The sequence below is a fragment of the Budorcas taxicolor genome, chromosome 8, assembly GCF_023091745.1.
Source record: "Budorcas taxicolor isolate Tak-1 chromosome 8, Takin1.1, whole genome shotgun sequence".
NCBI classification, from domain to species: Eukaryota; Metazoa; Chordata; class Mammalia; order Artiodactyla; family Bovidae; genus Budorcas; species Budorcas taxicolor.
Window position 1 is genome coordinate 73,428,110 of NC_068917.1, and position 13,071 is coordinate 73,441,180.

At 44.4% G+C, this 13,071-nt stretch overlaps 1 long non-coding RNA gene across 3 annotated transcripts in view; it reads right to left on the bottom strand.

Annotated features, from left to right (window-relative positions):
* The window catches only part of LOC128052559 (uncharacterized), a 51,325-nt gene that overhangs the window by 36,127 nt on the left and 2,127 nt on the right, over positions 1-13,071 (bottom strand). For all 3 annotated transcript variants that reach the window (XR_008199827.1, XR_008199825.1, XR_008199826.1), the window contains exon 3: positions 6,538-6,723. This is a non-coding gene — a long non-coding RNA (uncharacterized LOC128052559). The remainder of the gene's footprint in view (positions 1-6,537; positions 6,724-13,071) is intronic.

The following is a 13,071-nucleotide window of genomic DNA, read 5'->3' on the forward strand; positions in this document are numbered from 1 at the left end:
AGAAGGAATGACCGTAACCTGAACTGACTTATACTCTACTCCAGGATTAACTTCTCTTTCCTTGACCCTTTACTCACACAGCTGAAGAATGAGTTGCCTTTTCCTGGCAGCCTTATTTCACCAATTCATTTATTGAACAAGTTTTATTGGTTGCCTTGTAAAGGTGAGGCAATTCAGTTAGTTGTTTAGAGCTTGAACTCGGAGGCCAGATTTCCTAGGTCAGAATCCGAGATCCATCCTTTACAATGAGTCATTGGACTTCAACTTCTCAGGGCCTTGCTTCCTTATCTATAAAATAATATTAACAGAATCGGCCTCACTGAGTGGTTGTGAGGATTACATGAATTAGTGCCCAAACATGAGAAGTGTGCCTGGCACTCAATAAATGTGCTATTTCTCTGCACAGGGCACTGTGCCGGGTGCTGGGGGTAAGCAGTCAGCCAGGCAGACCAGTTCTGGACTCTTTGTGGTTCCCAGTCTAACAAAATGGTCAGACAAGCTAACCATTACATGACAACCAGAATTTATTCAGGGTTTGTTAAAGATATGTTTTTAAGTAGAAAAACACCTACTACACTACAGGGTATGAAGTCTTATGAAAAGATCGCAGGGTGAGGTGGGGGCACAGCAGGGGGGCACCTAACTCACCCCCACTGATTCACTTACTCACTAAGAATAAATTCTTATTTGTGCAGCCTCTATGAAGAACTTATGGAGATTTCTCAGAGAACTAAAAACAGTGTTGCCATATGATTCAGGAATCCCATATATTCTGGGCATATATTCTGAGAAAACCATAATTTGAAAAGATATATGCACCCCAATGTTCATTGCAGTACTGTTTACAATAGCCAGGATGTGGAAGCAACCTAAATGTCCATCAATAGATGAATGGATAAAGGAGATGTGATACATATATATATATATATATATATTTATTTATATATATATATATATATATATACACAAAATGGAATACTAGTCAGTTATAAAAAGAAAATGAAGTAATGCCATTTGCAGCAACATTGATGGGTCTACAGAAAATCATACTAAATGAAGTAAGTCAGAAAGAGAAAGACAAATACCATGGGATATCACTTATACGTGTAATCTAAAATACACCACCAATGAGCTTACCTATTAAACAAAAACAGACTCACAGAGAGAACAGACTTGTGGCTGCCAAGAGGGAGGGGTTGTGGGGGAAGGATGGATTGGGAGTTTGGAGTTAGCAGCACAAGCTATTATATATATGTACATCTGAATCACTTGGTTGTATACCAGAAACTAACACAACATTGTAAGTCAACTATATATCAATAAAATAAATATTTTTTAAAAAGCAAAAACTATACTTATTGAGTTCCTACTAGTATTAGGTATGATTGCTGATTCTGGGAAGTATCTATGAATCAAACAGAAATCTCTCTCCTGGGAAGCTTACATTCTACTGATAGGAGACAGACAACATAAATGCAACTATAAATAATAATAATTAGTCTGCACATGAATAAATAATAAACACAACCCTACTGTCTGTTGGAGGCAGAGCAGGATGATTCTTGATAAATTGTACATTCTACATGATTGACAATTAGGACTTTGGGATGACTCCAGAGCTTTTAGCTTGAGAACTAGAAGCAAAGCTGCAAGGTCAGGATGCTTCCCTGAGGAAGTGGCATCTAACTCGGGACTGGAAGGACAAACAGCCACCATCCAAGTGAAGAGAGGCAGGAAAAAATCCAGGCAGCTGTAGCTTGCCCTCAGCAGACAGGCAACTCCAGTATCATGTAAAGTCATATCAGTCCAACAGGACTCCATCCTGCCTTGTATGTCCACAAGGCTCACGATTTAAGGGTACAATTTTATGTTTTTACAGTTTTAAAACACAACCTTGACTTTCAGCCTTCCAAGGAGCTACTCCTCCCAGTATTGTGTCTTCTAAGGGGTTGATAACTTTGCAGTCCATGACTTTTTCCAGTAGTTGATAAAAAAAAATAGTTGAACCAAACTTGGTCAAGGACAGCATACTATGTCACACCTTTCTTGCTTATATTAGCCCTATTAATCAACCTCCTTGGGTAGGACAGCTTACAAATCAATCCAACCATAAGATAATGTTACATGGCCTGCATTTCTCCATCTAACTCTACAATAACAGCCCTAAGGGTCAAATGAGATAAGATATGAGAAAGTGTTTAAAAGTTCTCCACAACTGCTAAGTGGTTCTATGAATGGTAACTATCATTGGCCGGAAAAAAAAAGGGGGTGGGGAGGGGGGAAAGAAAGAAAGGGAGGAGAGGGAAGGAGGGAGGAAGGAAGGATGGAGGGAAAGAAGGAAGGAAGAATGAAAGGAAGGAATAAAGAAAACTCTCCGGAGTTCAACAAGCTGCCATTGCTTAGCATGACTTGGACACCAAACTTCTGGGAATGGAGAAACATGGAGATTAAATGAGCACACTGCTGCCACAGCCCAGGTGATTAAATGACAAGAGCAGCCTCTCTGTATTTCCCTCTGGATAAACGTGCAACGTTGTAAAAAACCTCACACCTGAGTAAGTGCACAGCCTTTTAAAAGAAACATGCTTTACTCACGCCAAACTGATGCGTTTTGAGAGAAGGCTATAAGCTCTTGAAGTGACTTTTGTGAACATGATGCAAATGGTGAGAATCTGAACTGGTCCTTTTTATGATCTTATGGGGGCTTCCCTCATGGCTCAGTGGTAAAGAATCTGTCTGCAATGCAGGGGACGCAGGAGGTGTGGGTTCAATCCTTGGGTCAGGAAAATCCCCAGAAGGAGGAAATGGTAACCCACTCCAGTATTCTTGCCTGGGAAATCTCAAGGACAGAGGAGCCTGGCAGGATATAGTTCATAGGGTTGCAAAGAGTTGGACACAAATTGAGTGACTGAGCAAGCAAGTAAGCAATTATCATATGGAAAAGTCTGTTAAATCAGGGGTCTCCTATCTCTAGAATCCAATGCCTGATGATCTGAGGTGGAACTGATATAATAATCATAGAAATAAAGTGCACAACATATGTAATGTGCTTGAATCATCCCCAAACTACCCTCCACCCTGCCCCAAGCCCGTGGAAAAGTTGTTTTCCATGAAACCGGTCCCTGGTGCCAAAAATGTTGGGGACTGCTGTTAAATGCAGCAAGTCGTGTTCATGTCCTCATTAAATATATTTGCATGTATCAAAAACATTTTGATAAAAATGTTATAGACCTGCATTTTTGAAAAAAAAAAAAAAAAAAGAGAACACTTAAAAAGCAAAATTAATCTTCATCTCCTGCACTGCAGGCAAATTCTTAACCACTGAGCCATCAGTGAAAGTGAAAGTGAAATCGCTCAGTCATGTCCGACTCTTTGCGACCCCATGGACCGTAGCCTATCAGGCTCCTCCGTCCCTGGGATTTTCCAGGCAAGAGTGCTGGAGTGGATTGCCATTTCCTTCTCCAGGGGATCTTCCCGACCCAGGGACTGAACCTTCATCTCCTGCACTGCAGGCAGATTCTTAACCACTGAGCCATCAGAGAAAACCCCAAATATATTTATAAATATATACACACACACACACACATATATATATATACATATAAAGCATGCTTTATATTTCTTTTTTAATCCTACAACATAGGAATTAATGTGTCCATTTTACAATTGAGAAACTAGACCCAGAGATGCTAAGTTATTTTTCCAAGGACACACAGCTAGGTAGTAAGTGATATGTCAGAACTTCTGAGTTCAAAGTTCACCTTTTCTGCTATGCTCTGTTTCCTCCTCGACTGAGTAAACACAAGCCAGTTACTCCCCTGTTATGTGCGGGAATCTGTGCTAGGTTCTGGGTCTATAAAGGAGCATAAACCAGAGACTCTGCTTTCCAGGAACTAGGACCTAGGACCTAGATGGGGGACTAAGGTGTGTACTGAAACAAACTACAGTACAAGGAAGTAAGTGATGTCCTGTAGGTGAGGTAGCACACACTCCTAGAGAAGTTCAGTGAAGAGAGCTGTGTAGGGGCTGTCAGGTTCAGGGGAGGCTTCCTGGAAGAGGTGCTTTTTATTAATTCATTTGCATTTATTCAGTCAGAGCCTACTTTGTGCCAGGCATGGTGTTAGGCACGGAGGATAGAGCTGTGAAGATGTGATATCCAGTGTCTGTTTCCTTGAAACTTCCAGTGTGTGTGTGTGTGTATGTGTGTGTGTGTATGTGTGTGTGTGTGTGTGTGTGTGTGAGATAGAAAGAGAGAGCAAGAAACAGAATAATCAAATAAGATAATTTAAGAAAGTAATCAGTGCTATACATTTAAAAAAAATGATCATGAGGCTTCTGGGTGGTCTAGTGGGTAAAGAATCTGCCTGCCAGTGAGGGAACGCTGATTCTATCCCTGGTCTGGGAAGATCACACATGCCGCTAGACCACCAAGCCCACGTGCCACAACTGCCGAGACTGTGCTCTAGAGCCCATGCACTGCAATGAAGAGTAGCCCCCACTCACTGGAACCAGAGAAAACCTGAGCAAAAGCAAAGACGACCCAGGGCAGCCAAAACAAAAACAAATAAAAAAGAATCAACATTTTAAAAATGAGATTGTGGGACAGGTTTACATTGTTCTTTCTGAGGAAATGACCTTAGAGTTGAAACTGAAAGACCAGAATCTGTCCATTGCAAGAACAGGCCCTGAAGGTTCCAGATATGGGAATATCAGCTCCTAAAGAGCTCCTCCTGGAGAAGGCAATGGCACCCCATTCCAGTACTCTTGCCTGGAAAATCCCATGGACAGAGGAGCCTGGTAGGCTGCAGTCCATGGGGTCGATAAGAGTTGGACACAACTGAGCGACTTCACTTTCACTTTTTACTTTCATGCATTGGAGAAGGAAATGTCAACCCACCCCAGTGTTCTTGCCTGGAGAATCCCGGGGATGGGGGAGCCTGGTGGGCCGCCGTCTATGGGGTCGCACAGAGTCGGACATGACTGAAGGGACTTAGCAGCGAAGAGCTCCTCCGCTATGCTCAGCCATCTGGAAATATGATATCTGTGCTTCCTGGAGGATCATGAACACCAAATCCTTTACCTTTCCCCAAAATTTTTAAAAATTATTTACTTAATTTTTGGCTGTGCTGGGTCTTCGTTGTGGTGTGGGCTTTTCTAGAGTTGCAGAGAGCAGGGCCTACTCTCCAGCTGTGGTGCCCGGGCTTCTCAAGGCAGTGGATTCTCTTATTACAGAGCACAGGCTCTGGAGCGCCAGGTTCAGCAGTTGCAGGGCATGGGCTCAGACGTTGTGGACCCTGGGCTCCAGAGCACAGTAGTGTTGTCAGGCTTTGTGGCTCCACGTGGGATCTTCCTGGACCAGGGATCGAGCCTGTGTTTCCTGCGTTGGCATGCGGATTCTTTACCACTGAACCACCTTGGAAGCCCAACAAATTCTTAATGATGGTAGGGCTCGGTTTGAAACTGCCCTGTGGAATCTGGCAAATAAGGCCGTGTGCTAATAAGGCTAATGTGCTGTGTCATGTCAACATGACTAGAGAGGAGCATTGATAACTATTGATTTTTACCGAACAGGCATCTCAGATAAGACTAATGACAGCAATAAAGGAGTCTTATCAGCTTCCAGGGTTATTTCAAAAGCAGGTGAACGAAAAAGTACTGAATCAAACACCTCGGTTTTTACCCCAGTTCTGCCACTATCCACTCCTGTGTCCGTGGACAAGTTATTTTACCCGTTAGATTTCTTTGGTCACTTGTGGGTTGGGTTTATGTTGTTGTTTAGTCACTAAGTTCTGTTCTTTTGCAACCCCATGGGTTTATAGGCTTTGTCATATTGCAGGTCTCTTCTACTTCTCAAGCTTTGCAAATCCACACTCCCAAGAAAAGTGTAGCACCTTCCTTTAGCATTTGTGACATGTGCTTTGGAAGAAAAGCAAATGTCCCCTTTTTCTCTCTTCTCCACCAACTTTCTGTGTTCAGAGCCTTGGGAGCTATAGTACAACATAGTTTAACTTCTTGGAGATCACAGATGCATGCAGAATTTTAATGTTATTTTATAGGAATATGGACTTCCTTTGAAGGAAACGCTTATTCCTGCAATAAACATTGATTGTTCACTCAATTTACATCCTCAAGGAACTTAAGACCATATAACTGTAAGAATAAATGGAAGGTTGGGAGAGTCATGAAGGAGGCATGAAAGAGTGGTGGGGTTCAGCTCACTTCTGAGGGTCAGAGAAGGCTTCCGGGAAGGGGAAGCATCTGAACTGAGAAGTGAGCATCTTTGGCAGGTAGAGACCTGAACAGCCCTCCCTTTGGAGGGTGTAGGACCACGGGTTTAGGGAGGATGTTCATGGATGGGTACTTCCAAAAGTATTCCTGCCTGGAGAATTCCATGGACAGAGGAGACTGGCAGGCTACAGTCCATGGGTCACAAAGGATTGGACACGACTGAGTGACAAACACTTTCTTTTTTCAGGGATGGAAAAGCAAGGTCTGGCTAGACGTACAGTGACCATATCCTAGTTTCTCCAAAGCTACCTTTTTCTGTCCTGGTGGGAATTCTCACAGATGCCCCTTGTCTCTCAAAAAGTATCCTAGTTTGGATGATAAATTACATAGTCACCATAGCTGTAAGTGACATTCTCTCAGAGGCCTGATCTTCCCCTGGCTGAAAGGATCCAAAAGAAGAAGAGTCCGGAATGACTGAACTTGAAGATCTGTCACCTGGTAAAACAGAAGTAAAATGTACAGGAAAAAGTAGCATTAGAAGGAGTTGCCAAGTAGGAGGAAAGAGTATGATTTCAGTTTTAGATCTGAAAGATTCAGCTGGAGAGCAATCAGCACCTCATTGGGTCCAGCTCCTCCTCAAAGGATTGGGGGCAAAGAATCTGAGTCAGGACTGGAACCCAGGTATCTCCCACCTCGGTCTGTAGCTCTAGTCTCTCCACCTCCCTGTCCTGAGCTCAGTAGTGCCCCTCCAACATGCATGTCTGCTGAGAACCTGTGGTCTTATTTAGAAATATCTTTGTAAATACAATCAAATCATCTGGTGTAGCATGGGCCCCTAATCCAATATGGCTGGTGTTCTAACAAGAAGAGAGAAATGGGGACTTCCCCAGTGTCCAGTGGTTAAGAATCTGCCTTCCAATGCAGGGGATGCAAACTCTATCCCTGGTTGGGGAACTAAGATCCCACATGCTGCAGAGCAACTAAGCCCATGTGCCACAACTACTGAGCTGCACACCGTAACTAGAGAATCTCTGTCCTGCAATGAAACGTTTTTCATGATGCAGCAAAGATCCCCTATGCTGCAACTAAGATCTGATGCAGCCAAATAAATAAATTAAATAAGTAAATATAGAAAAAAAGGAGAAGGAAATGTGCATGTGGACATGGAGACAAATAGGGATGTGACAACTGATGAAGATGTCAAGGATTGCCAGGGAGCCACAGGAAGCCGGGAACAGGCCAGGAAGGATACTTCCTTAGACTCTTTGGAAGGAGCGTGGCCCTGCCAATGCCTTGACCTTGGACTTCTAGCCTCTGAAGCTGTGAGACAGTATGATGCTGTTGTTTCAAGCTGCCCATTTAGGTTGTTTTGTGATGATGGCCCTAGGACCTTGCTCCATTGTCTGAGCTTCAGGTGGAGCTAGGTGTACTTAAAACTCAACATTCAAAAAACTAAGATCATGGCATCCAGTCCCATCACTTCATGGCAAATAGATGGGGAACAATGGAAACAGTGACAGACTTTATTTTCTTGGGCCCCCAAATCACTGCAGATGGTGACTGCAGCCACGAAATTAAAAGACGCTTGCTCCTTGACTATGACTAACCTAGACAGCATATTAAAAAGCAGAGACATTACTTTACCAACAAAGGTCCATATAGTCAAAGCTATGGTTTTCCCAGTAGTCATGTATGGATGTGAGGGTTGGACCATAGAGAAAGCTGAGCACTAAAGAACTGATGCTTTTGAACTGTGATGCTGGAGAAGATTCTTGAGGGTCCCTTGGACTGCAAGGAGATCAAACCAGTCAATCCTAAAGGAAATCAGTCCTAAATATTAATTGGAAGGACTGATGCTGAAGCTGAAGCTCCAGTACTTTGGTCACTTGATGTGAAGAACTGACTCATTGGAAGAGACCCATCAGCAACTCAATGGACATGAGTTTGAGCAAGCTCCAGGAGTTGGTGATGGACAGGGAAGCCTGGCCTATTGCAGTCCATAGGGTTGCAAAGAGTTGGACACTACTGAGAAGTGACTGCACTGACTGAGGTATCTGGGAGGCACAAAAAAATATGGGGCTGGAGTGCAGAGAAATGGTCAGAACTGAAAACCCAGCCAGGGTTAGGAATAGGAAAATGGAAATTGAAGCGAGGACCAAAGCGAAGATAAGGGGCACTGAGGACATCCTATGGGGAGGAAGGAGAGGTGGAGAAGGAGGCAGAGAGCATTGTTAGAGGGGCAGGAAGAAAGCGGAAGTAAGGGAGGAATTCCAGGGGAGGCCAGGTCGAGAGGTTTGTGCTGGGAGAGACAGGCTGATCTGGAAGTGCTTCGTTAGAAAGGTGCAGGAGATAGAAACCACAGGAAGTCTTCAGGAGTCTAGTGAAGGAGGGGTGGCCGGGGCGATCATTCTTTTTGGGACTTCAGGATAGAGGAGTAAAATAGGGCAATAGTTTAAGGTGTGGAGCCAGAAAGAGGGATTTTGTTAGGCTGCAAAGGACTCAGTATATTTGTGGGAAAAGGCTGAGGAGAGGGAAAGATTACAGGTGCAACCTCTCTCGATGGGTGGCCATGCAGGGCTCAAGATCACCATGCAAACACACTGTTCTGGCACACCCTACCCAAAACTGAGCCAATAGTTTGCTTCCACTGGGGCCTCAGGGCTCTTCTGCCCCCTGCTCCCCCTTCCACCCTGGGGCCTTGAGACATCCACTAGGTGACGGGCTCTTGAGGGAGAGTGGAAATGACCACAGTGCAGAGACCATGATGTGAGGAGGGGGCAACTGGCATCATTGAGCCTCATCCATAAAAGTGCAAGGGGCAGCTGCTAGGGAGGATGGCACAGGCATCCATAGGACGGGGAGTCTGTGGATCCCACCATGTATCACAGCAAGGGGTTCCAGCCTTATCACAAGGGGCTTAAGGAGCAGGGTCTGTGATAAGCTGGTAGGCTCCTGGGAGATTGCTATTGTTCAGTCACTCAAGTCGTGTCCAACCTGTGACCCCATGGACTGCAGCATACCAGGCTTCTCTCTCCTTCACTGTCCGGTGGAGCTGGGCAACACTCTTGTCTTAATTCCCTGATTAAACCGCTAGCTCTGACCCTTTCTTGTCACCATCCTTTATAAAAGGAAGACCAGTAAACTGAGGCAGCTCTGTGTCTTCTGTGCCTGGAGGCTTGCCCTCACCTCTTTCTTATTTGGTGGGAGGGCTCCAGAACAAGACTAGCTTTTTGTCTCCATTTCCTCTTCGGTCTCAAGAGGAGACACATCCCTAAGGATGAATCGCAGATAGAGCTTTTAGGACAGTCCTTGCTTCCCCAGTGATGTCCTTGGGAAAGCAAGGGCTTCTGGGATTACAGGTGTGTAAATGAGTGAGGGATCCTGCATGTCTAGTGGCCCTCTCAGTCATCCCAACATAAACCTTTGACTTAAAAATAATGAAAATGTGGAGGAGGGCACATTGCTAAACAAAAAAAAAGCAGAATGCACAGCCACACCAGGTACCCAGCACACTATGCTCTAGGAGACACCACACCATGCAGTTTCTCCATGCACCCCTCCCCTGCCTCCCGCCCCTGGTAGAGGAATTCTAGAGCCCCAGGGGAGGACACTGCATTGACTAAATTCTGGGCAAAGTGTTAATATATATGTGTGTTGCATGAGTGGGTAGGCAGATGACAAGACTTGAGTAATTATTGTGAGAAAAGCAAGATTTTGGAGAAAGCCTGAATGTCTTTCCTGTATAGCATTAACTCCTTTCTGTCTTCCTTCTTCCAAACACCCTCAAATTATGTATAATTCATTGTAGGCCTTTATTATATTTTTTGTTTCTGTATTTTGTTCACTGTGTGTCAATTCTAAAGGAAATCAACACTGAATATTCACTGGAAGGACTGATGGTGAAGTTGAAGCTCTAATACTTTGACCACCTGATGTGAAGAGCCAACTCCCTGGAAAAGACCCTGATGCTGGGAAGGATTGAGGGCAGGAGGAGAAGGGGATGACAGAGGATGAGATGGTTGGATGGCATCACCAACTCAATGGACATGAGTCTGAACAAACTCTGGGAGACTGAAGGACATGGAAGCCTGGTGTGCTGCAGTCCATGGGGTCACAAAGAGTCAGCCATGACTTAGCCACTGAATAAACAATAACGTGTTAATCAGCAATGGTCATCATCAGCAGGTGTGGAAGCAAGCCAACCAAAAGGGCCAGAGTCACACAACTGGTCAGAGGTGGAACCCAAGCTTGAACATGTCTGTGATTCCAACTCAAGTGCTATCCCCCTACATTCTCTGTGGCTTCCTGCTTCTAAGTGGACTCCCAGTTGGGTGAAGGCAGCTGGGAACCAAAGACATCTTCAGAACTTCAACGTTCAGGAACTTCACCTAAGATTCAGCTGGAACCAGCAAGTCATCCGAGTCTCCTGGTTCACCCCACAGGGCAGGATCACTGCTCTGTCCCTGCATCCCTGTGATGTTCCCTTCTTGTTGGCAGTGGGGCCAGAGCATTGGGCCATGGTGTCTGGGGATGTCACCCTTCTCCCAGCAGGCCTTCCACAGAGGTCGAGCACCAGGGCTGGCCACTGTATTCTGACATCCAGAGATACCTCCCTCTTTATGATGCCCATTTGTTACTGTACAGAATATTGCTGAATGGGAAACCTAGGCGGGATCTCCAGAGATGACTGTCAAACTCACGACTTGTAATTGGCTTCCTAAGGGAAGCCCCACCGAATCCTCAAAGGCATAGGAGGCCACCTATGGAAGCTATGTTGCTGCCACCTTCTCTGCTGCCACTCCCACTGCCAAAACTGCCTTTCAACATCCATGAACTTGGGGTCCAGACACTGTGATGCTCTTGTAATAGGCAAGCCACTGCCCACCCCAACTGCTCCTGACCCAAGAGTCTAGGATTTCACTAGGCAGCATACAACAGCAAAACAGCAGGATGGTGGTCTCTATCTGCCTTCCACCTCCCAGAACTCTCTAGTTCAGCTGTCAGAATTTAAGTCATATCTAGACTCCGACTGGTGTTGGAGAAGACTCTTGAGAGTCCCTTGGACTGCAAGGAGATCCAACCAGTCCATTCTAAAGGAGATCAGTCCAGGGTGTTCATAGGAAGGACTGATGCTAAAGCTGAAACTCCAACGCTTTGGCCACTCATGTGAAGAGCTGACTCATTGGAAAAGATCCTGATGCTGGGGGGGATTGGGGTCAGGAGGAGAAGGGGACGACAGAGGATGAGATAGCTGGATGGCATCACCGACTCAATGGACATGAGTTTGAGTGATCTTCAGGAGTTGGTGATGGACAGGGAGGCCTGCAGTGCTGCAATTCATGGGGTTGCAAAGAGTCGGACATGACTGAGTGACTGAACTGAACTGAACTGAGACTCTTCACTGCAAGAAATGTGGTTTAAATTTTCTGACCACTACAGTACAAGGAGAAGTTTAAGGTATTGAGGGCCAAACCACTATAACGACCACATTTGGTGAGAAAAAATATTGAATATTCATAATAAATATTTTGAAGATTTTCTAAATGCTTTGGTTTAACATTTAATGAAATTATTAAAAAATTGTATGTCTCTGAAGATTATGAGGATGTTCACAAATGCCAAGAGTCCTTTTAAGCATCTATGGGCTGACTTTTCTCCATCAATCAAAGTTCAGGGGTTTTCTCATCCATCGAGAGATTAGATCCTACAAAGAATGATCCACTTTCATTCTTTATATTTTTTTCAATTACAGAAACAATACAAGCATTGTTTGTCTGAAAAATATAGCAAACATAACTGTAATCCTACATCACTATCACAATAACTGCTTCACTCTTTTCATGTGCATATTTACATCTTGGTGAATGTAGTGTTCATAAAACTCTGCTTTGTTTTCTTACTTAGAACTGCATGATAATTATTTCCCATGTTGTTGCATAACCACAATTTAATGGCCCCATAATATTTCATTAATACAGGTATCATAATCGCTCAGCTATTCCTCTCTAGTTGAACCCTTAGCTTGTTTCCAATTATTTATTACTGTGAACAATGCTTTGAAGAGCATCATGTATTTTCAGAGTGTTGGTCACTGAAGTGAGATGATGAGTTAATACATACTGGTTAAAGGGTATCTATTTTTAAATGAGTATCAACAGGTTTTGACCAATATTTCTTGAAAACCACCTTTAGCCAAAGCAGGGAAATGTCTCCAGGAATGACTAAATGCAGAGCTTGTTTCTACCTATCCCATCATTAGCACTTCTCTTGGGAGCAACTATTGGCAGCTACTGAAAATTCAGAAACAGTGCCCTAGGTCATGAAGCCTCTATTGACATTGTTCACATCACTGAATCTCAAATCCCGGGGAGCTGTCTAGGTGACTGTGACTCGAATCTTGGGACCAGGGTGAGGCCAAGGAGGAGATACAGCATCCTCAGGGTCTCCCCAACCCTTTCATATCTCAAGGAACAGCTTTCCTGACTAGAAGTCTTCTCCAGATAAGGTGCAGTAAAAGTTGATCAGCTCAAGCCAAATCTCAAGCCCAGAACATGCACATTTAGACGCACATTTCAGGGAGCCTGAGATAAACAGACAGGTTACTCCCCTAATTTTTGATTCCTCCCTCTTCCTCCCAGATGGAGAAGACATTATTATTTAGGTTACAATAAAGTAACCTAAGGCTTCCCTGGTGGCTCAGACGGTAAAGCGTCTGCCTACAACGTGGGAGACTCGGGTTCAATCCTTGGGTCGGAAGATTCTCTGGAGAAGGAAATGGCAACCCATTCCAGTACTCTTGCCTGGAAAATCCCATGGACGGAGGAGCCTGGTAGGCTACCGTCT